Source organism: Calliphora vicina, chromosome 5 (assembly GCF_958450345.1).
Source record: "Calliphora vicina chromosome 5, idCalVici1.1, whole genome shotgun sequence".
Classification (NCBI taxonomy): Eukaryota; Metazoa; Arthropoda; class Insecta; order Diptera; family Calliphoridae; genus Calliphora; species Calliphora vicina.
The window spans coordinates 89,067,287-89,093,536 of record NC_088784.1 but is presented as its reverse complement, the minus strand read 5'-3'; the positions used below and the strand labels follow the sequence as shown (position 1 = coordinate 89,093,536).

General features: G+C 27.8%; 1 protein-coding gene across 1 annotated transcript in view; it reads right to left on the bottom strand.

The window, feature by feature from the left end:
• Positions 1 to 9,129: 9,129 nt before the first annotated feature.
• The window catches only part of LOC135961449 (5-hydroxytryptamine receptor 2A-like), a 56,549-nt gene continuing 39,428 nt past the window's right edge, over positions 9,130 to 26,250 (bottom strand). Inside the window, exon 4 of the mRNA XM_065512949.1 lies at positions 9,130 to 9,209. The gene's annotated coding sequence lies outside the window, so the exon portion shown is untranslated. The remainder of the gene's footprint in view (positions 9,210 to 26,250) is intronic.

The window sequence follows — 26,250 nt, the reverse complement described above, 5'->3', positions numbered from 1 at the left end:
CCTAATATCTCAGCCATTTATGGGCCGTTTTTGTCAATTTTAAATTGCAACCGAGCCGGTAGAATTCCCGATATATTGATGTATGTTGAGTTGAAAAGCTGGGTGAAGGGGGAAAAGGCTGGATAATTGGAAGAGATGTTCAAACTCTCTGAGCCGAAACAAAATCGTTTAGATTTTGTTCTCAGAATAATTTAACAAACAATATGAAACGAAAGAGATGAATAAAACCAAAGAATTAGGAATTTTTCTAATTATTTATTAAATTATTTACCATATGGAACAATAGGATTAGTATATCGATGCACACAGTTCAGAGTTAGATATGTATCTCTCGCGAAAAGAAGTATTTACGACCCTTGACGTTTAATTTAGTACGTAATGACAAGTGGAATTATACTGCAACACATAGCATTCTGCATTAGTATATATTGAGTAGGAATTGCAGGGAAATTAGGAAAATCGCTAAGTGTTGTTTTTGGCGTAAACAATGTATGAATCATGTATGTAAGTTACTTGGGGGCTTCGGAAAGTTGATTTCAACATACAGACGGACATAGATATATCGTCTTCGCTATTTATAACGATCCAGAATATATATACTTTGTGGGGTCGCAAATGAAAAATGTAGAAATTACAAACGGAATGACAAACTTATATATACCCTTGCCACTCATGGCGAAGAAAGAACAAACATTTTTAAAAAAAAATTATTTAAAAATTTAAAAATAAATTTTAAACATTTTTTTTTACCATAAAATTTGTTTCAATAATAAATTAGAAAAAATATTTTATTTTTTAATTTTGTTCACCTAAAAATATTTCAAATTTTTAAAGTATAATTTGGTGAATAGTATACAAGGTTCGGAACAGCCGAATATAGCTCTCTTACATGTTTTTATACACATTTAGTTAAGTTAAGTGCGCACATGAATTTCGACATCTTTTGTCAATGTCAGGTTCCTGTCCACACGTTACAAATTCATGTCTGCTGAGAAAACTAATTGATGGCTTGTTAACATATAATTTATGAATTTATACTCAAAATAATGAAAAATAGCTGTAAATTTAAAAAAACTTGTCTATAATATTCATAATAATGTTGTTTTTATAAAAAATTAAGTATTTTTTTTTACATTCTAATTTAAATTTAATTATATTTAAGATTTGGCACCGAATAAAAATATTATTGTGTTTATATAAAAAAATCATAATCAAGACCGTATATATTTGTTCAAGTTCCAAAGAAAATTGAAACCTAAATTAAAACATTTTAACCTTTTAATATTTATTAAATATAATACAATTAGTTTTCTGTATTGTTTTTATATTTATACATGCATATATTAATAATATATAAATATGTATTATGTAAACAATTTTATTTTCATGAATTATTAGTTAAATTATTACTTAACTAGAAATAAGTGTAGTTGTTGTTACGTTTATTATAAATATTGTTTTGTTGATTTTTCATTATTTGAAATTTACAATATTTGTTGTTGTTATTTTTTCTATTTTTATTATACAATTTACCCATTTTTCCCGAATAGTTTGTTTGGTGTTTAATTTTTTGTTTTTGTTTTTAATGATAAATAACTTTCCAGTTTGTTTCTAAATGTAGCTATGTATTTATATAAATTTTATAATAATAATAATAATAATCAATTTTGAGGAGTTTTTGTTATACTGAATAATTTTATAATTAATTCACTAAATATGTATGTATATTGAACTAAACTGAGTTTATTGTATAGGTATTTTTATATCTAATTAAATTTAGGTTTTTATTAATACAATAGTAGTAATTTTTATAAATATGTTTTTAGTTAATTTTAGTTTGGAATATATTTATTTATATTTTTATATAACAACTTTTTTTTTGTCATGAAACTGTAAAAAAAATTAAAACAAGGAAGAGTGTTATATTCGGCTGTGCCGAATCTTCTATACCCACCATCCATTAGTTATGGTCCAAACTGTACAGAATACAATTCTTCAAACTTTAAGCGACTTATTATGTCATTTATACTCCCTATGGGGAGTATTGGAAGAAAGATTTATGTTCATATAAAACTTGTTTATGTCAAATTTCATCACGATATTAATTATTATAAGACAATTATGAATGTTCAAGTAATTTTCTGAGGGGGCTCTGTATGGGGACTAGCTACAAATGTTGCCCAATTTTCGGCATACTTTACAGTAAAATTTCAAAGTACTTACTATATATTTGAGCATAGAACTAATTGCCGCATAATCAACATATTTATGACTGTTCAAACAGTATTCCGGGGGGACATTTGTATGGGGACTAGGTAATATCACAGACCCATATTTCCCATTTTTAATACCATCTTTTTTGATGGTGGGTATAATAAAATCATTTTAGTCCCAGTCAAATAAGGATTAAATTCGATCATTAAACATGAAAATAGTGAACAGATAAACTAGATTAACTAACTGTTATATTAGATTAACTGTTAATATAGTTTAACTGTTAATCTGTTAACTACTATAGTTACTGTAGTTTAAAGCATGGGTTTGTATATGGACTAGGTAATATCACAGACCAATATTTCCCATTTTTAATACCATTTTTTTGATGGTGGGTATAATAAAAACCTTTTAGTCCCAGTTAAAAAGGATTAAATTCGATCATTAAAAAAGAAGATGGTGAACCGATAAACTAGGTTAACTAACTGTTAAACTAGATTAACTGGTCATATAGTTTAACTGTTAATCTGTTAACTACTATAGTTACTGAAGTTCAAAACTTGGGTTTCGGAACTTAAATATTGAGGAATTATTAAAAATATGTGTAGAGAATAATGATTGCTAAAATTATATTTTAAGGTATTTTCAGTTCACTATCTTTTATTTTACCTTAACATTTAACTGGCGTAATTTATTTAGTTTTGTTATTAGCTGTCATAAACATGTCGTGAATTTTAGTTTTGACTAATTGCTAATTAAACGTCTGGTTAAATTAAATACACAGTAATTATTTTGATTATTTTCGATATTATATAAAAAAAATTTAAATTTAAATTTTAGTTTTAAGTTTTTTTATTGATTTGATTTTCAGTTACAGTGATTCCTTTAGAAGTATTGAGAAATTTACAATAACAGCAACAATTTAATTATTATTTTTTACACTTTACATAAGTTTAATGCAATATATCAGCACTACAGTAATGGTCAGTTATATAGCAACAAAAAACCGAAGGTAAAGGAAAATTCGAATTAAAACTATTTTTATTCCAATTTTGACCAATTGTAGGACGTTGGAAAGGTCATTGAAATGCCTTTCATCCATATTGTCTATGTACATGACTTATTAAACGAGATATAGGTCAAAAATAAATAAAAAAAAAATTAGGTTTTCGATTTTAAATATCAACCGATCCAGGACTATACCCGATATATTGAAGTATCAATCATGGTTGTAAGTTATTTGAGGGCTTCGGAAAGTAGATTTAAACAGACAGAAAGATAAAGATTTTATATATTACTTACCCATAGATGTTTAAATATAAACATTTTGATCCAAAAATTCCCAAATTAAAAAAAAAAAAAAAAAATTTAAAAGGAAATTCATTAATGAAAATATTAAAACAATTTGTCTAGATTCTAATAAACACTAAATGAGGTTTAACAAGTAAGAGAGCTATGTTCGGCTGTGCCGAATTTTATATACCCTTCACCAAATTATACTTCAAAATACAAATTTTAAATATTTTTAGGTAAACAAAATTTATTATTTTTTTCCAAAGTTGTTTTTTTAATTTTTTGGAAATTTTTTTTCGAATTGTTATTTTTAATTTTTTTTAAAATGTTTTTTTTTAAGTTTTAAATTTTTTTTTTTAATTTTAAATTTCAAAAAAATTTTTTTGTTTTTTTATTTTTTTTGGGTGAAAAAAAAAAATCGGGTTAAAAATATTTTTTCCGATTTTGACCCATTGTAGGTCCAACTTATTATGTCCATATTGTCTATATTAATGACTTAGTAATCCAGATATACATAGGTCAAAAATCGAGGTTGTCTTGGTTTTTTCCTCATATCTCAGCAATTTGTGAATCTATTTTGCTGATTTTAAATAGGAAACTTCTTGACATCATGTCTGACAGAATTATTGATGATTTGGATCCCGAAGATATCCCAAAATTTGGGGATTTCGAGGAAATTTTGTTTAATGTCACAGATTTGTTGAAATTATTGCTGAAAAAATACATATTATAGCCAATTTTATAATATTGTTACGAAATTGTACTTGAATTCAAATATAACGATTTTAAGGGCTGATTTAAAAGTAGCATAATGCTTTCAAATAACAGTGCTGTAATAGCAAACTGTAACATATCTGTAAGCATTATTAAATAAAAGCTTTCAGTTGATTTAATCGTAAGTAGGCAACGCTGTATTCGAATTCGAATATTCAGTTAAAGAACATTGTAGAAAGTACAGCACAGATGGCGAATGTATTAGTAAGATCTAGAATATTCGAATTTTGACAGTTAAAAAACAATCTAGAGTGCAGATGGCAGTGTTATAAATAGTGGCAGAGGTTGCAGTCGTCAGTCAGTTTATCAGAGACGCTTTTCGAATAAACATCAACTGAGTGTCTTAAAAGTTGTTACAATTTTTAAACAACTAAATGGCTTTTATTTACAATCAAAAGTATCCGGTTTATTTAAAGGAAATAAACCAGCGTTTTAAAAAGGTTAAAACGTAACAATATTTAATTTAAAATTCTATCCTTTACTTAATTGATATGAGTTTTACCTTTTAAACAGAAAATTATTTGTAAACATCGATTGAAAAGTCAGAATGCTGCCCAACTAAAGTATAACTCATTGATTTTTTAATTGATTTATTTTTGAAAAGCTAAGAAAATAATATTTTTCTGTCTCAAAGTCAGCATGAACACAGAAAAAAGAAATTCATAATTGGAATGAATTTGTTTTATAAAAATTATTAATCGAACATGACTTTTTTTCAAAACTATTTTCATTCAGAATAAGAACATGTTCATAAATATTATAAAATTGTACAAGAAAATTTTTGCTTTTTATACCCTTCACCAAGAGTTTTGTAATTTCTGCATTTTTTATTTGCGACCCCACAAATTATATATATTCTTGATCGTTATAGATAGCGAAGTCGATATAGCCATGTCCGTATGTTCGTCTGTATGTTAAAATCAACTTTCCGTAGCCCCCAAATAACTTACATACTTGATTTATACCTCAATATATCGGGAATTCTTCCGACTCGGTTGCTACTTAAAATCGACAAAATCGGCCCACAAATGGCTGAGATATAAGGAAAAAACCGGGACAACCTAGATTTTTGCCCTATTTTTGACAATATAGTCATTAATATAGATATCTAATGATAGATATTTCAAAGTCCATTGCAACGATGTATATAAGGCTATAGTAAGTTGGACCTACAATGGGTCTAAATCGGGAAAAATATTTTTAACACGATTTTTTTTTTCATAAAAAAAAATTTTTTTCATAAATTTTTTTTTTAAAAAATTAAAAAAAAATGTTGAAAAAATTAAAAAAAAAATTTGGAAAAAAAAAAATTATTTTGTTTAAATAAAAATATTTATTTTCAAGTATAATTTGGCGAAGGGTATATAAAATTTACTTGTTATAATTTAAAATTATTTATTGATACGATATTTACGACTATATCTGTAATGGTATTTAGCGCCAGCCGTGTTTGTAGATATTTCTGAACGGTATTGACCTCAACAGTTGTTGAATAAAAGTTCAACAAAAAATGAATATTATTATTGTGCCATATATCTGACCACCTATGCTTTCAATTACACCACATCTCTCCATTTAGTTATATAATATATACACATGCAATTAAAAGACCAACAGTTTTGTCAAACATGATTTCTAAATAGGGCTTTGAATTTTCATAGAAAATTTAACCCATTCAGAGGTATTGATAAAATAAACTGTGAATCTCCTAAAAAATATTCAACGATGTTTAAATAAATTATTTAAATATTTGCAATTATGTAGTGGTTTTCAATTAATTTAATTTATATTAAATATTTATGTATAACTTCTCATATGTATAGTATTTATGAATAAACAAATTTGAATTATTAAGGAAATATGTTGTATGTTTGCAAGTAGTTATGTAGTCAATTCAACTCAAGATATGCTTTTAAGAAATTTATGCTGTATTAATATTTGTTTATGTATCAGAATTTTTAAGTTTTTTAGTTTTTTTTTTGTAGTTGTAGGATTTTTCTATTAATGTTATAAGTAACAATTAAGAATACACATTTGCATAATAAAGATAATAGTTTTTCTTTTTAATAATAAAATAATACTCTGTATACATGGTATAATGTATTTATGTATAGGTATGTATTGTATTAGTACATATGTATTGGTATATATGAATACATAGACAGACATACATATGTAAATATAATTAAACAACAATTATAATTAAAATACTATAAATAGTTATGTGTACTTATGTATTAGGGTGGCTCTTATTTGGCACTTTATCAAATTTCAATGCTCTCAAGGTCTAAAATTGATCATAGTCATTTAAAAACCAATTGCTAAAAACTTGAGCAAAATTGGATAATGTTTAGAAGTGGCTCTTTTTATTTAAAGTTTCCAGTTTTGGGTCAAAGTGGAAATATTTAAAAAAATATTAAACAAACAATTTTTTCTGAACATTATGAATTGATAACATCAAATCTTGACTCTCAAATTTTATACATATTTTCAAATTTTTTTTTTAAAAAATTAAAGAAAATGTTTTCAATTCTAATAAATGCTAAATTAGGATTAAAAATGACAATTTTAACTGTTGTTGTCATGAGGTCAAAATTCATTTCTATACAATAGCATGAAGTCAGACTTAATTTCTATACAATAGCATGAAGCCAGACTTCATTTCTATAGAATAGCATAAAGTCAGACTTCATTTCTATACAATAGCATGAAGTCAGACTTCATTTCTATAGAATAGCATGAAGTCTGACTTCATTTCTATAGAATAGCATGAAGTCAGACTTCATTTCTATAGAATAGCATGAAGTCAGACTTCATTTCTATAGAATAGCATGAAGTCAGACTTCATTTCTATAGAATAGCATGAAGTCAGACTTCATTTCTATAGAATAGCATGAAGTCAGACTTCATTTCTATAGAATAGCATGAAGTCAGACTTCATTTCTATAGAATAGCATAAAGTCAGACTTCATTTCTATACAATAGCATGAAGTCAGACTTCATTTCTATAGAATAGCATGAAGTCAGACTTCATTTCTATACAATAGCATAAAGTCAGACTTCATTTCTATACAATAGCATGAAGTCAGACTTCATTTCTATAGAATAGCATGAAGTCAGACTTCATTTCTATAGAATAGCATAAAGTCAGACTTCATTTCTATACAATAGCATGAAGTCAGACTTCATTTCTATAGAATAGCATGAAGCCAGACTTCATTTCTATAGAATAGCATAAAGTCAGACTTCATTTCTATACAATAGCATGAAGTCAGACTTCATTTCTATAGAATAGCATGAAGTCTGACTTCATTTCTATAGAATAGCATGAAGTCAGACTTCATTTCTATAGAATAGCATGAAGTCAGACTTCATTTCTATAGAATAGCATGAAGTCAGACTTCATTTCTATAGAATAGCATGAAGTCAGACTTCATTTCTATAGAATAGCATGAAGTCAGACTTCATTTCTATAGAATAGCATGAAGTCAGACTTCATTTCTATAGAATAGCATGAAGTCAGACTTCATTTCTATAGAATAGCATAAAGTCAGACTTCATTTCTATACAATAGCATGAAGTCAGACTTCATTTCTATAGAATAGCATGAAGTCAGACTTCATTTCTATACAATAGCATGAAGTCAGACTTCATTTCTATACAATAGCATGAAGTCTGACTTCATTTCTATAGAATAGCATGAAGTCTGACTTCATTTCTATAGAATAGCATGAAGTCTGACTTCATTTCTATAGAATAGCATGAAGTCTGACTTCATTTCTATAGAATAGCATGAAGTCTGACTTCATTTCTATTGAATAGCATGAAGTCAGACTTCATTTCTATAGAATAGCATGAAGTCAGACTTCATTTCTATAGAATAGCATGAAGACAGACTTCATTTCTATAGAATAGCATGAAGTCAGACTTCATTTCTATAGAATAGCATGAAGTCAGACTTCATTTCTATAGAATAGCATGAAGTCAGACTTCATTTCTATAGAATAGCATAAATAGCATATTTCTATAAAATAGTATGACTTCATTTCAAAAGAATAGTTTGAATTTTGACTTCATTTCTAAACAGGCTAAATTTCTATAAAATAGCATGAAATATTACTTCATTTTAATAGAGTAGCATGAATTTAGACTTCATTTCTATAAAATAGCATGAAATCTAACTTCATTTCAATAGAATAGCATGAATTTAGACTTTCTTTATTAAAGAATAGCATGAAGACTGACTTCATTTATATAGAATAGCTTGAATAGCATATATCTATAAAATAGCATGAAGATTGACTTCATTTCTATAGAATAGCATGAATTTAAACTTCATTTCTATGGAATAACATTAAGACTTACTTAATTTCTAAAGAACAGTATGAAATTTGACTTAATTTCTATATCATAGCAATTATTATTAATGGAGAACAATTTTAGAAATTGGGAGTATTAAAAAAGTCAAAAATATAGGCCACCCTAATGTTTATTTATAATATATGCATATATGTCGATATTAACTAGGTATATATAGATTTTAATAATTTAAATTTCAACTATTATTTATACAAATAAATATATGATAAATATGTAAATTTAATTTAATTGTTTTTATTATTACTTAAATATTTATATTTATCTATAATATTAACATTATTAATATGTATATTTTGTATTGTAAAATTTAAATACACTTACTTATTTATATACAACAATTTCGTTTAAATTAATTTCACTTTTTCTTAATTTTATTTACTTAAATTATATTTAAATTTATTTATACATACATACAGCTTTGTTTTAAACATTTTGATTTAATTTTGTTATTATTTTTGGTTTTTTACGTTATTTGTTATGTTTGTTTTCAAAATCCTTTAGTTTTGTGTTTTATTGAAACATGGTTCATTGTATGGTCCTTTAGGTAACTGTAAATAAAGAGAAAATAATATAGTGTTAAATATGGATTATAAAAATATTAATATTTAATTTATATCAAATATTTAACAAATCTTTTTTAATAAAATATCATGAAGTCATTTCTAAAGAACAGCATAAATTTTGACGAAAATTTTATATTTATTTTGTTATTGTAACAAAAAAAAAAACTGAACATTTTCTTTCGGGTTACTAGGTCTTGTTCTATAAACAAGCTGTAAATTTCTATAGAAGAGCAGTAAGTTTCACATTATTTCTTTAGAATAGCATGAATCTGGACATAATTTCTATAGAATAGCACGAAATCTGACTTTATTTCTATAGAATAGCATGAAGTCTGACTTCATTTCTATAGAATAGCATGAAGTCTGACTTCATTTCTATAGAATAGCATGAAGTCTGACTTCATTTCTATAGAATAGCATGAAGTCAGACTTCATTTCTATAGAATAGCATGAAGTCAGACTTCATTTCTATAGAATAGCATGAAGTCAGACTTCATTTCTATAGAATAGCATGAAGTCAGACTTCATTTCTATAGAATAGCATGAAGTCAGACTTCATTTCTATAGAATAGCATGAAGTCAGACTTCATTTCTATAGAATAGCATGAAGTCAGACTTCATTTCTATAGAATAGCATGAAGTCAGACTTCATTTCTATAGAACAGCATGAAGTCAGACTTCATTTCTATAGAATAGCATGAAGTCAGACTTCATTTCTATAGAATAGCATGAAGTCAGACTTCATTTCTATAGAATAGCATGAAGTCAGACTTCATTTCTATAGAATAGCATGAAGTCAGACTTCATTTCTATAGAATAGCATGAAGTCAGACTTCATTTCTATAGAATAGCATGAAGTCAGACTTCATTTCTATAGAATAGCATGAAGTCAGACTTCATTTCTATAGAATAGCATGAAGTCAGACTTCATTTCTATAGAATAGCATGAAGTCAGACTTCATTTCTATAGAATAGCATGAAGTCAGACTTCATTTCTATAGAATAGCATGAAGTCAGACTTCATTTCTATAGAATAGTATGAAGTCAGACTTCATTTCTATAGAATAGCATGAAGTCAGACTTCATTTCTATAGAATAGCATGAAGTCAGACTTCATTTCTATAGAATAGCATGAAGTCAGACTTCATTTCTATAGAATAGCATGAAGTCAGACTTCATTTCTATAGAATAGCATGAAGTCAGACTTCATTTCTATAGAATAGCATGAAGTCAGACTTCATTTCTATAGAATAGCATGAAGTCAGACTTCATTTCTATAGAATAGCATGAAGTCAGACTTCATTTCTATAGAATAGCATGAAGTCAGACTTCATTTCTATAGAACAGCATGAAGTCAGACTTCATTTCTATAGAATAGCATGAAGTCAGACTTCATTTCTATAGAATAGCATGAAGTCAGACTTCATTTCTATAGAATAGCATGAAGTCAGACTTCATTTCTATAGAATAGCATGAAGTCAGACTTCATTTCTATAGAATAGCATGAAGTCAGACTTCATTTCTATAGAATAGCATGAAGTCAGACTTCATTTCTATAGAATAGCATGAAGTCAGGCTTCATTTCTATAGAATAACATGAACCCAGGCTTCATTACTATAGAATAGCATGAATCCAGGCTTCATTTCTATAAAATAGCATGAATCCAGGCTTCATTTCTATAGAATAGCATGAATCCAGGCTTCATTTCTATAAAATAGCATGAATCCAGGCTTCATTTCTATAGAATAGCACTTTATATTTATAGAATAGTAACCTTATTACTATTAAATAGCATGATATATTTCTACTTTATTTCTATAGTATTAAAGACTTTAATTTAGTTGAATAAATGGAGATCCAAATTATATACAATTTGGCATTGAAAAATAGAGATCTGTGATCATACAGTTTACATTATTCGATGATTCGATTAATAAATTATGTATATCTAGGCGTATGATGAATATTTGTATTAAGTATAATTATATATTAATCATACTCACATAATAAGATGTAAAATACGAAAGTATTAACAAAATTCTATATTTTGTTTATTTTAATTCTATATTTTATTTATTAGATCCTACTAATATATACAAAATATATGTACAAAGTTGTTTTATTCAATCATGTTTAAAACGATTTTGCTGTAAAAATATTATTTCCTTGGCCATTGAAAACACTCACACATTTAGTCATTCATCATTTGCCATTTGTGTAGTTGAGGTTGGAAATTAATATTTCTTTCTTGGCCAATTACTTTAAGTAAATATCTATGTAAACTAGGGTGGCCCTTATCTTTTTTGGATTTTCAATGCTCCCTATGTCTAAAATTGTTCTCCGTCATGTAAAATCCAAAGACTGAACATTTTAGCAAAATCGATAAATATCAAAGGTTTTTCATACCTAATTTTTCATCCTTAAACTGTGATATATTTTATAGATTATATAAGGTTAAGCTAATTTGTTATTAATTGTTGAAATACTTATGTAAAATCTCATAATTTGTAAATTGTAAACTTGAAAAATTTGAATAAAGGAAAAAATATATAATAATAATAATAAAATCGATAAACAAAAAGTGTAAAATAAGGGCCACTCTAATGTGCATCAAAGCAAAAATGCTTGTACCCTACATGTAATATTTAACGGATATTCTGGCCTTTCATTGTTTAACTACAATTTGCTTCCATTGTTTACGAATAATTTCGATTAGTTTCATTGTTAGAAGCTTGCTATTACTCATATAAACTTATTAAAGCCATCACTTTATTATGCCTCAATTGTATTTCAGTATTATTTTCACACTCTTTAAAATTGTTGGTTATTTGTGTAGTTTTTTTTTGTATCTACTTATTCGTACATAACGATTTCTATTTTAATTTTTCTTTTTTTTTTCAAATATTACTGCTTATTGTTTTCGTTTTCTTTTATTATCCATTATATCCTCTAAAATCGTTCTGCAACATTGAATCATTGAAAATGAATTGAATTTCGATTGGCTGCTAATGATAATGGGGAAGTAGTTTAAAATTATGATGGTTGGTTTTTATTTTGGTTGATTCCTTCTGTCCTTCGTTATCACAAATATCCGCAAAAACTCATTTTATATTCAAAAGCCGTTAATACCCCTAAATATGTACTTTGGTTTGTTTTTCTTTTTCATTTTGGTTTTTGTTCTGTGTTTTTTTTTTTTTTAACAATGATTGTAAAACAAAAACGCAAAATGTGTCTTACGATGATAATCCATGAAGCAGGATTTCAGACATTTCAGCATGATATTATTTTATTATGGATGGGTGTGAAAATGAGTGTATGCGTTACTAAAAGTATTAGCAGTTGAAGTGTTTTGTAGAATAAAATGAAGAATGATGGCGCTACGCATTAAGCGAATTGTATGTAAATACACGTCAAGTAGTACTTTTTTACACTAATTTCATTTAGTTCGTCTAATGCCAGTTTTGTTTGTTGAAATGTGTGAAGAAAAGGTTGTGTAAAATAATCAAATCCTTTAAGAAATTTAAAGCACTGATTAGGGTTCCTAATTTTGCGGAATTATTTCATTCCAGGGAAATATTTTTTATAAATTTTCTTCTTAAAATTACACAAGGCAACAAAATCGAAAAAAATGTTGATGTATTGTGTAGTACAAATATGGTCCAAATTTTAAATTCTATGGAGGAATTTTTTTTTTTTAAATGTTTAAGTAAAACTATAAATTTTTTTAGACTTTTCTCCACATAATTAATGATAACTCAAAAAGGGTTAGTCCGATGTTATTAAAATAAACTTAAAAAAATTAAAATCTAGTTACATAACATTTAATCCATTTATATATTGCGTTTCAATCGATAAATTTTATGTATATCAAAAATAATAAATAACAAAAATCTAAAATTTTGTGAAAATGAGGCGAATTCACTTAATTGTAAATAAATGCAAAAATAATCCATAAATTTGTATGATAAATATCTCATTTTATTGCTATTATATGTGGCTTTGCGATAAAGTAATAAGTCTGAAAATTTTTTGCCGTTTTCGATTTTTCATGATTTTTTTAAAACAATTTATTTTTTTATTTTCACATAAAAAATATATTTTTTGCTTCAATTTGTTATTATAACTCCGAAAGTACTGAGCCGATTGAAACGCAATATATATGTGAAAATTTGTACATAGCATGGGGAAAATGTTTTCAAAATCGAAAAAAGAACATTAACTACTCAGTTTTATGCATATCAATCAAAAAACTAAAATTTTGTGAAAATGAGGCGAATTCACTTAATTGTGAATAAATTCGAAAATGATCCATATATTTTTTCGATAATTATCTTATTTTGTTGCTATTATATGTGGCTTTGCGATAAAGTAATAAATCTGAATAAGTTTTGCTGTTTTCGATTTTTCATGATTTTTTTAAAACAAAAAAATTAGCTATTTTCACATAAAAACTTTATTTTTCGCTTCAATTTGTTATTATAACTCCGAAACTACTGAGCCGCTTGAAACACAATATATATGTGAAAATGTGTACATAGCATGGAGAAAGTGTTTTCAAAATTCAATCAATCGAAAAAAGAACATTAACTACTCAATTTTATGTATATCAAACAAAAAACTAAAATTTTGTGAAAATGCGGCGAATTCACTTAATTGCGAATAAATTCGAAAAGAATCCATACATTTTTATGATAAATATCTCATTTTGTTGCTATTTTACGTGGCTTTGCGATAAAATATTAAATCTGAACAATTTCTGCCATTTTCGATTTTTCATGATTTTTTTAAAACAAAAAAATTAGCTATTTTCACATAAAAAATTTATTTTTCGCTTCAATTTGTTATTATAACTCCGAAACTACTGAGCCGCTTGAAACGCAATATATATGTGAAAATGTGTACATAGCATGGAGAAAATGTTTTCAAAATTCAATCAATCGAAAGAAGAACATTAACTACTCAATTTTATATATATCAAACAAAAACTAAAATTTTGTGAAAATGAGACGAATTCACTTAATTGTGAATAAATTCGAAAAGAATCCACACATCTTTATGATAAATATCTCATTTTGTTGCTATTATATGTTGCTTTGCGATAAAGCAATAAATATGAAATTTTTTTGCCGTTTTCGATTTTTCATGATTTTTTTAAAACAAAAAAATTTGCTATTTTCAAATAAAAAATTTATTTTTTGCTTCAATTTGTTATTATAACTCCGAATAACTGGATTATATTCATAGACTTTTTGATAATAGCGAAATCAGTTTCCCGATTAGGAATCCTAGTACAGATTCATTTCACTTATATGAGTTGATTCTGTGAGATCGTTTGAATTAATACCTCTTTGCTGTTAGCTGATCAAAGAGACATTGTGTGTTTTGGACATAAAACTTAGATTCTCCTTTATAATTTTAAAATTTTTATACCCTGCACCAGGTTTAAAGTTCCATGTGTATCAAAAATGATTACAAATGAATTACTTCTTTCAAATATTTATCTTTATGCCACAAATCATAAAGACAAAATTAATGAATGGTTGACTGAATGGATGATTGCTTTGCTGGTTGGCTGGTTTAAATGAAGAACCACATTTACGTAGTACTTGGAGAATTTTACGCCACGGCTACAAGCTGTTTTTGCAAAACATTTATCATCATTTAGCATTTAATGGTTCCACTAGCTAGCTGTTACAGCAGCAATAACTGCGACTACAAAAATGAAATCTTCCGAAGGAGCTGAAGAACTGTTCTGCAGTACAGAGTCACAGAATAACCGAGTACGTGATGATGAGCTATGCATTAAATAGATGTGAGTGAGAGAATTATTTTATTTATTCTTTCATTCATTCATTTACACTAAATATATTTATTTTATTTTAAAGAATTCTTGGAAAAACCAAGACAATGCGGCTGAGAAGAGCCACAGAGATGTGGAAAGAGACATCATTAGTTTGTATGTTAAAAATTGTGCATGAGTTTCTTTCTACTGCTGCTGGTACTTATAAATACCTATTTGAATATAGAATTAGTACTACAAAGGGAGAGCATTGTGAGTGTAAGTACGTTTAGTACTTACTTTGCTTAGAAGTGGTCGTATAGAAACAAGTACAGGAGTGTTTTTTTTTTGTTTAGCTTCAAGTATTGTTTGTTTAAATGTTTTAACTTGGCCCTGTCTTTAGTTTTAAATGAAAGAAAACAACAGCACATTGATTTACATAAGAAATATGGTTAGCTAAAATTTAGAAAGACCTAACTTACAGTTGAATAATGGGATTAAAAGGATATTTTGCTAAAAAAAACATCTCCCCATGGAATTCTATATAGAATACATCCAATCATGAAAACTTTATTTTTGGTCAGAAATATGAGTGATCCCAGATCTAGCTTCTTTTCTCGATTAAAGTGTTATTTACAGAGTTATTAAGGATTAGAGATTTTTGAGTTTTTATACCCTACACCACCATAGTGGGGAGGGTATTATGCGTTTGTGCTGATGTTTGTAACGCCCAAAAATATTAGTCTAACACCCACCTTAAAGTATACCGATCGACTTAGAATCACTTTCTGAGTCGATTAAATGATGTCCGTCCGTCCTTCCGTCTGGCTGGCTGTCCATGTAAACCTTGTGCGCAGAGTACAGGTCGCAATTTTGAAGATATTTCGATCAAATTTGGTATATATTATTTTTTCGTCCCAAGGACCAAGCTTGTTGAAACTGGCTGAAATCGGTCCATTATTTCACTTAGCCCCCATACAAATGTCCTTCCGAAATTGGACTTTATCGGTCATAAATGTTTATTTTATAAATATATTTCCACAAATTGCTCTCCAAATAAGTTTTATATATACAAAATTCATGTCACCAAATTTTGTTATGATCGGTCCATAATTAGTCATAGCTCCCATATAGACCCGCTTCCGAAAATCACTTTAACGTGCATAAATCGCTTAAAAATGTTGGTATACCCACAAAATTCAACATAGTAAACTTTCATATAGACATAAAGCACACGACCTAATTTCATGGTGATCGGTCCATAATTGGTCATAGGCCCCATATAAGGCCCTCTTCCGAAAATCACTCAAAAAAATAAATTATTGAAATTTTAAAAGAAAAATGCTTTTGCTCTTTTACTTAGTGTGGGGTATTATATGGTCGGGCTTGACCGACCATACTTTCTTACTTGTTTCAAATGAAAAATCGATTTTTTTATACGAAATATGAGTGATCACAGATCGATTTCCTTTTCTCGATTAAACGCTCCATTACAAAGTTATTAAAGTTTTTAGATTTTTGAGTTTTTTTATATGAAAAATCGATTTTTGTTCAGAAATATGAGTGATCACAGATCGTGCTGCTTTTCTCGATTAAGCGCTTATTTACAAAGTTATTAAGGATTTAAGATTTTGGAGTTTTTTCATATGAAAACTCGATTTTTTTGTACGAAATATGAGTGATCACAGTTCGATCTTCTTTTGTCAATTAAACGCATATTTACAAAGTTATTACGGATTTTACATTCTTGAGTTTTTTCATATGAAAACTCGATTTTTGGTCAGAAATATGAGTGATCACAGATCGAGTTTTTTTATATGAAAACTCAAGTTTTGGTCTGAAATATGAGTGATCACAGAACCAGCAACTTTTGTCGATTAAACGCATATTTACAAAGTTATTGAAGATTTTTGAGTTTTTTTATATGAAAAATCTATTTTTGGTCACAAATATGAGTGATCTCAGATCGAGCTTTTTTTCTCGATTAAACGCTTGTTTACAAAGTAATTAAATTTCCGCCAATTTGAATTTTGTTTCATATTCATAATTTGGGTCACTTTCCTACGTATGAAATAACTTTTCGGATTATGCTCGTATATTTATTCCATGTAAATGAGTGCGTGAAAGAGAATGTACTAAAAATCAGAATTTTGTTTGTTTGAAATTTGGTTTTAACTACATATTTCCGATTCAATCATTTGAGTTGGTTGGTTGTACTGGCTGTGAGTGTTTTTGGAAATATTCATTATTCAAGTGTGTTTGAATTACGTTTGGAATACATACATACAAACACACACACACAGAGAGTTATACCGGTGCCAGTGTTAAGAAAAGTTTATTGGAATTTATTTGAATATAAAGCACATTCATGAAATGTTATTTACAGATACATAAATTAAGTTTTGATTTTTATTATATAGAAGTACTTAGTACATACGTAAATACATACTCGTACATTCTGTGTTCATCATTTTCATCAGCATCCAATTGCAATAATTCATTTTCATATTTATCATCTAATTAAAGTTAAATTTATGTGCAGACAGTAAGTAATGTTTTCAAAGTTAATTAAGGATTCGAATAATAACAATAAAAATAATAATAATAATAAGTAATACATTTGATTACAGAATGGCTGACTAGTGATTTGTATGGTAATATTATTGTTGTTGATGGTGTTTGGCAGCAGGAGTAGGATTTGATTTTCATATACAATCAGTTAAATTAAGAAACAATGCTGTATAATTATATTATGTATGGATTTTTTTGTTCGTAATGTAAACGCTATTATTTATGTATTTGCCAGAAAAGTTTTAAGAAGTGCCAAAAACATTTAAACAAACATTTGTAAGAGCATTTGATATGGGGTGAGTTGTAGTAAAGCCCATAAAGTTATAATAATCTCGATGTTTACATACATATCTACAACATGGAGAGTAATGTTTAAGTAAACTATTTTAAATATTGAACAGAATGATGTTAACGGCTGAATAACCGACGAGTACATTAGTATGGCCCTATTCGTATAGAGGCAAATTAATTTTTAATTTAAATTAAAGTCTTTATTTTGCATTTTTCGATTTTCGATGCTCCTAGTCTTGTTCTTCGTCATCCAAAAACGTCATATCACATACATACCAAGATTTAAGCAAAAGAATTTCAACTTAATAGCAATATTTATAAGATATTTATGCTAATTTAAGTAATTTTCGGAAGTGAACTTTATATGGGGGCTATGGTCAAATATGGACCGATCCACAAAAAATTTAGTGTTGTGATTTCTTTTAGCACGAAACTTATTTTTGCTGAATTTTGTATGGATACTGCAATTCTGAGGGCATTTATAGACCATATAACCATATTTCGGGAAGGAATTTATATGGGGGCTAGGAGAAATCATGAACCGATTCTTATGATTTTCACCAGAGTTAGTCCTTTTATTATAAAAATAACGTGTGTAAAGTTTTATGGTATTATCTGCAATATATTTACACAAATAACCAAAAATATGTGAAAATTGTCTATTTTTTTTAGGTTGTCTCACATTTTGGCTCATAGCTCTGGTTCTACTGAACCGATTTTGCTGATTGTCAATACCAAACTGTTTAGAACAACAGTAAACATATTTTTTGCAAGTCTTCCAATTTTGTTTGCGTATTTTGGGCGTGAGCGTGTTTTACACAGACACACAGACAGACGGACATGGCTCAATCGACTTAGAATTTCATAAGGATCAAGAAAATATATACTTTGTTGGGTCTCAGATGAATATTTCTCAATGTTACACATGGAATGACAAACTTATATATACCCTCATTCACCATTTGTGGTGGTGGAGGGTATAAAAATTAAAAATTTATATTCGGCTGTGCTGCAATGGGTCAAAATCGGGAAAAAAAATTTTTTAACCCGAATTTTTTTTTTTACCAAAATTAAAAAAAAAATTTTCGAAATTAATTTTTATTTTTTTTTTGGTAAAAAGAAATTCGGGTTAAAAAATATTTTATCCGATTTTGAGCCATTGTAGGTACAACTTACTATAGCCATATAAACATCGTTGCAATGGACTTTGAAATATCTATCATTAGATATCCATAAAAAAAAATTCTCTAAATCTAATACAAATTGAATTAAAATAGTTTTTCTTCATACAGTTTTGTTTTTACTAGCATAACCCGGTGCACTTCGCTACCCCTACCCTAGTAAAATTAAAAAAATATGAATGGAAATACGAAAATATCACATATAAAATTTGAGAATCTCTCAATTGCAGTTCACTTGATAGTCGAAAATAACTAACTAATTTTGTATGGGAGATACCACTACACTGCTCTGATCCCACCCATTTTTAAATCTTTTATGTAAATATCAAGCTTTGCTTTAACTTTCCTTTATAAGGGAGGGGTCATTCCTACTAAGCCGATCATGCTTAGCTAAACTTCGAACAGGGATCAGGAATAAATTCGTTTTTAGCTAATCTCCTTAGAATAGTAATAAATTGATTGATATAGAGTTTAAATTCTTTTGGAATTATAGTTCTCCAGATATTCAAAATTAATTATTTACTTTGCGCCATAACCACTAATGCAATCCCGACCATTTTCAGCCAATCTGTGTAAAATGGTAAGAGTGCTATGTGGACAAAGTTTGAAGAACCTTGCAATTATTACTTTGTATGGGAGGTGACTCACATCCTTTTCCGACCTCTCCTATTTTGGGTGCTATGCCCTCTAATCTAATTCCGTCTATATTCAGCTAAACTCCGCACAGTAATATGAAATTAAATCGCTAAAAGTTTAAACACTTTTACAATTATAGTTCTACAGATATTCGAAATTAATTATATACTTTGTATAGGGTGTGCCACGCCCACTATTCTAATCCCGAACAATTTCAGCGAAACTATGAAAATTTATAAAAGAGCCATTTAGACAAAGTTTGAAGAATCTTGCAATTATATTTCACAAAATATTTAGAAATAACTATTTACTTTGTATGGGAGGCGACTCACTATTTTTTCCGCCCCGTCCCATTTTTCATTAAACTTCATGCAGTGATAAACCGTTGAAAATCGTCACAATTATAAAATAACTATTTACTTATCTACAATTACATATTTACCCCCATATGCATAAACAGTGTTTTAAATTTGTCAAAGGTTTATAAAACAAATTTTGTTTTATAAACCTTTGATAAATTTAAATTGTTTAATTTGTTTATGCATATGGGAGTTAGAAAATAAAAAAAACACCTTAAAAATATATTTATTAAAGCGAATTTAAATTACTAAATTCTTCTTCTTTGTTTTCTATAACAACTCTCACTTAAAACAGAGCGAAATCAATAATTGTTTCTCCTATTTATTTACAACAACAAATTGAACAAACACGCAATGCTTTGTTTACTTTTTAGCTTAAGGTTCACATGTACACGTTTTTGCATATGTGTTAGTAGCATTTTTAAACGCTTGTAACTCCTAAAAAACTGAACCGATTTCAATAAAATATATATTCTGCACTTCTGTGAATAAATCCCTTTAAAATGGTATATTTCTTGCCCAAATTAAATGTATAATGTGAGAGTAAAAGGGGTCTAAAGAAATCGACTTGCCTATTAATATTATGATTTGCTTTTAATGGCAATGTCCAACAAATTAAGACTTTTTGATTGGAACAGAATAGTGACCCTATAATTCTGAAAGAGCATGTTTAGTAGATCATTTTGGTAGAATAAACTTATAGTCCAGCTGGTCTGAATTTTTTTTTTACAGTGGTTCAAAGTTTTAATTTTTTGCTCAAAGGGAGCATTATACTAACTGTAAAAAATGTTGTAAGTTATTATCTGTGAGAATTCTTATGGTCAGAGTTATATTATGGAATTTTATGGGGATCATTTTTGTGGAAGATCTTAACCCTCTAGCTCCTCTCTTTAGGGGTCAATTTGACCCTTTTTTGAGAAAATCAAAAAAAGTCTTTTCATAAAGGACATTTAAGGATTCAAATATTCTACGAAAATTTTTGCCGGAAAATTTCTGTGGGGGTTCACCAAAGATACCAAAGTTTTAAATAAAGCTCTTTAAGCTGAATTAGCAAAATTACACGACACCTTGGGTCTCACATTTTTAAAAAAAAGAACACAAAAAATCTATTTATAAATCGAATGAGCTGATATTTAAAATATAAATAGTCCTAAGTCCTAATTGATCCCTAACTAGAGGAGCTAGAGGGTTAAGATCTTCCACAAAAATGATCCCCATAAAATTCCATAATATAACTCTGACCATAAAAATTCTCTCAGATAATAACTTACAACATTTTTTTCAGTTAGTATAATGTTTTTCTATTATTTTAAACTTTTATTTTTCTCATATTAAAGTTCTGAAGCTTATTTGCTCCAACCTATTTCACATAAGCTGAAAATATAATAGCTAACACAAATCATAAATTTTATTTTAATTAGTTATGTAGTTTTTAAAATAGCAAATATTAAAAATTCTAGTTATTTCAACCTTTACATTTTATTATGAGAATATATTGTACATAATTCACACAGTTTAATAATATCAAACTACATATTTGAATATTAAAGTTAGCTGGAATGCAAATATGACATTATGTAATTGACAAAAACGAAACAAAGTTTATACAAGTGCATTTGACTGACATCATACATTTACATTTTAGGGAAATACGATGCACCATTGGGATTTGCATATGCACACATAGTAGTGAGTAAAATAATAGCAGATGAATTTGAAAATTTTACATTTAATAGCAAGAAATGAACTAGAAAAATGTTTATGTTCTTTATTCGCCTTCGTGGGAAGGGTATATATAAGTTTGTCATTCCGTTTGTAATATAATTTTCCGACCCTATAAATTATATATATTCTGGATCCTTATAGATAGCGGAGTCGATTAAGCCATGTCCGTCTGTCTGTTTGTATGTTGAAATCAATTTTCTGAAGAGCCCAGATATCTTCGGTATCCAAATCTTCAATAATTCTGTCAGACATGCTTTCGAGAAGTTTCCTATTTAAAATCAGCAAAATCGGTCCACAAATGGCTGAGATATGAGGAAAAAATCAGGACAACCTCGATTTTTGACCTACATATATCTGGATTATTAAGTCATTAATATAGACAACATGGATATCTAATGATAGATATTTCAAAGACCTTTGCAACGACGTATATAAGACCATAGTAAGTTGGACCAACAATGGGTCAAAATCGGAAGAAAACATTTTTAACCCGAATTTTTTTTCACCAAAAAAAAATTTAAAAAGCCAAAATTTTTTTTTTTAAATTTAAAAAAAAAAATTAAAATTTAAAAAAACAAATTTTAAATATAAAAAAAAGAATTTTAAAATAATTCGAAAAAAAAAATTTCCAAAAAATGAAAAAAAACTTTGGAAAAAAAAAATTTTGTTTACATAAAAGTATTTAAAATTTATATTTTGAAGTATAATTTGGTGAAGGGTATATAAGATTCGGCACAGAATATAGCTCTCTTACTTGTTTTCATGATTCGTTCTAATAATCGAACAAATTTTTAAAATAAATCGATCTCTGGAGTACTAAACAATATGACGCACAGTGCTTTGTTTTTATACAGGCAATGGACAAAAATAGAAGGAGTTATTGCAGACGAATAAAAATTAGTGGAATATTACCTTTTGGTAAGATTAAGAAAAAATATAATTCTTGAAAAAATCCGTGAAAGGACACGGGTACCTCCCATATATCCTGAACATATAATTTTGAATAAAATTCACAGTTATACTCCTAACATTTTAAAATTTGGTTATACTCATTTTAATAAAGTTATTGTTGTTTGTGAAAATTTTTATTACAATCGCAGCACGGATTCGGGTGGCTGCCATACATCCCTTTCCTTAAAAAACCTATAAACCTGTATAAAATTATTAATTTTCAGAAATTATTGTTCTCTTATAATATCAGATTAATTTAGTTATTAACATTTCAATTCTAGCAAGGATTTACATAACTGTCATATATCCTATTTTTAAAAAAATACTGAAATATTGTATATACATATTTTCTAAATTCGGAAGGACGGATGGACGGACATTTTCAAATATTGATAGCCTTATGGTTTAGCTGTAATATTAGAAACTGGATGTTGGACTATACTTTAAGCGTTCATAATATCAGCAGAAGCTCATATTAATATCTCAATCTGAGGATATGTAGGTTATATTCAATTATTGAGTTACTTACATTTACGGTAAAACTGTATTATTTATGGGTGCCATCAAAAACAATTTTTTTTTAAAGTTCTAGTCAAAACGGACAAATAATGATTTCACATTATAATAAATAAGAGATAGGCATTAGACAAAATTAAAGAAAAATTAAAATTGATTAACATGTTTTTTTTCAAAATTAAATCAAACTTTGGAATTTTTTTTTGATTTCAGCAAAAAAACATACAACATCAAGAACCAAATAAAGACCTATTAATACACTTTATGCCATTAAACTACTTTTGTTAAATAACGCAATATTTCTTAGTTATTTAAAAGAAAAAACGGTATTATTTTATAAAAAACCAAAAATCTGGAGCTCTTTCCCCAAACCATCAAATTGAAAATTTACGAAATGGTAATTTATACATTTAAACAAAAACAAAATTTTAATAGTTTTCATAAGAAAGGACAACTAGTGATTACATTTTCTTATAGATAATACTTATGGCTATTCTATAGTAAAACATAATCAAAATAGATTAACACGTATTTTACTAATATTCCAACAAAGTTTTTGAATTTCAGGCTTACAATAAAAAAATGTTAATTATTAAAAATTGCGCAGATTAAACTGTTAAACCTTTTTTGACAAAAACAGTAATTTTCCATAATTCCACATTCATATTCTTTCATTTGCAGCCAATCGCTAGTTTATATCTTTTAAAACCAACTTTTAACAATGATTTTAGTTAACCTTAAAAAAATATATTTTTCTCCATTAAATTTATGTTGCAAATGTACTAACTTTAGCGACCTCTAGTGACGACAAAAAGAGATATTTATGAAAAGTCTTTTTTACACGAATGAGTTATTTAGTTGTCTATTGAAAAATATAAATTTCATTAACATCAAAGACATGATCTTGTTTTTGATTTTTGTCCATTGAACAAAGCACTGTGTGACGTGTTAAAAATTGAACACGATTGATTACAAAACAGTCAGTTCTGCATGTCATACAAAAAATCATTATAATTCTCATTTAGTTAAGAATATTTTTCACCTAAGTAGCATTTAGCACCCTATTTGTAAGAGTTCGTGGTAAGTAGTTATCTCCAATGACATCATAAAGTGAAATCAGCTAACTTAGATTTGAAAGAAAGTTCTTTCTTTTCTACATGCTTTACTTTCTCACTTCTCTGTACAATTTAATACACATCCTAGCAGCACCCACCATGAAATATAATTGATTTTTCACGCAGTTGTTCGTTATCATCTTGTCACCTGCATTTAAATTTTTTTTCAGCGACAAGTTTCTGTTTGCAAGTGTTATAGATGGGAGAGGTTTATTGGAATTAAAATACAAAACAGTGACATATTAAATAAAAACTGTATGACACCATCTTTACCTATCAATGTTCAACGTATAGATGGTACATGTAGATAAATAGTTTACACGCAGAGAAAATATTGATGTTAATTCGAAATGAAACAGAATTTGAAAAATTCATATAAGAAAAAGAACTAGAATGAGCTACATTTTTTACTTAAGAATATTTTTAAATAAAATATTTTATTTTGCATAAATATATTTCTTTCAGTGTTTAATATCCACTGATATTGTTATTGGCGGTATAATTACATACTTATATACAGCAGCTGCTAAAAAATTCCAGCAGTTCTGCACTGTCTACAAATGAAGTGAGAGCTTCCCTGTTAAACAGTAATTTTCCCTGCAGACTATAATTTATATATTTTTGGGCCATTTGGTTATTTTATACCTCCCAGGTAATCTAGCGGGAAATCAATTGTCACTTTAGAGTCTCTAAGTAATCTAAGGTATAGCCACTTTAAATTGTTTTGTATTGTACTTTAGATAGCAGTTATTTTACCCAGCGGAAGTAGTTTAATCTTTTTACTCTTTCCAATTTATGGCTATGACTTCCTAGTAACATAGCTATTTCTTTAACTAGTAGTTCCCCCAGTGATGAGTGAAATCACTAGTTCCGGACATTTATTTAGAACTGCTGGGATAAGTTACCTTTTTAAATACATTATCATTCACACGCACAACATACCTCTATACCTATATTGCATATAATTGAATAAATTCTTATTGAAACAAGGTTGAAACTATTACAAGTGTCATAGAATTTCAATTATCTTCACACTCATTCAATCGTTATAAGTAAGTTTCTTTGTAATGCTAACTTTTGCTATTATTCTATGTGATATTGCTATTTTGTAAATGTCTATGGCACAGTGGTTTGTAAGCACAAGATAAATAAAGAATAAAATTTAAGATTGCTCAATTATTTAACAATATATGTACTTCTGTTTTCGAGATCTAACTTTGATGTCTAGGACAATTTTGATACTCCTGTATCGTTCTGTTCTGTATCGATCCAAACAAATAGTAGTATGGGACAAGATCTAGACTATAAAGCTGGACTATAAAAGTTTCATGTCTGGCAGCAAATTCTGGACATTTTCCAATTATCGCTTCAAACGAATAAGTTGTGTTCGGTGCAGGTTCTGGCAAATCATCATGAATAAATTGAAATCACTCATCGTTTCGCGCAACTTATAGACGACTGTTTTATCGCAAAGTTATGTTCAGCGATGAGGCTCATTTTTGGCTGCGGAGTGTGAAAAATCCACCCTACAAACTCAATTACATCTAGAAAAAATGCTCCGTTTGCTGCGGTGGCATCATCGGTCCTTATTTCTTCAAAAATGATCGCGTTACGTTCAATGGAGATCGTTACCTCACCATGATCAATGATTTTTTGTTTGAAAATATGCATAACATTCATCCGGGCGAGATGTATTTTGAACAGAATGATTCTACGTGAAACCATTGATTTATTGAAATCCAAATTTGGCGATACCTTAATTTCAAAAATTAGACCTGTCAATTGACTTCCAAGGTCGTGCGATTTGAAACCTCTCGATAAAGTGGTCCAAAATTAGACGACCAGCGGTGGACATATGCCCGAAATCATTTTCAAATGGTAATGCAAAATTTGTTTGATTA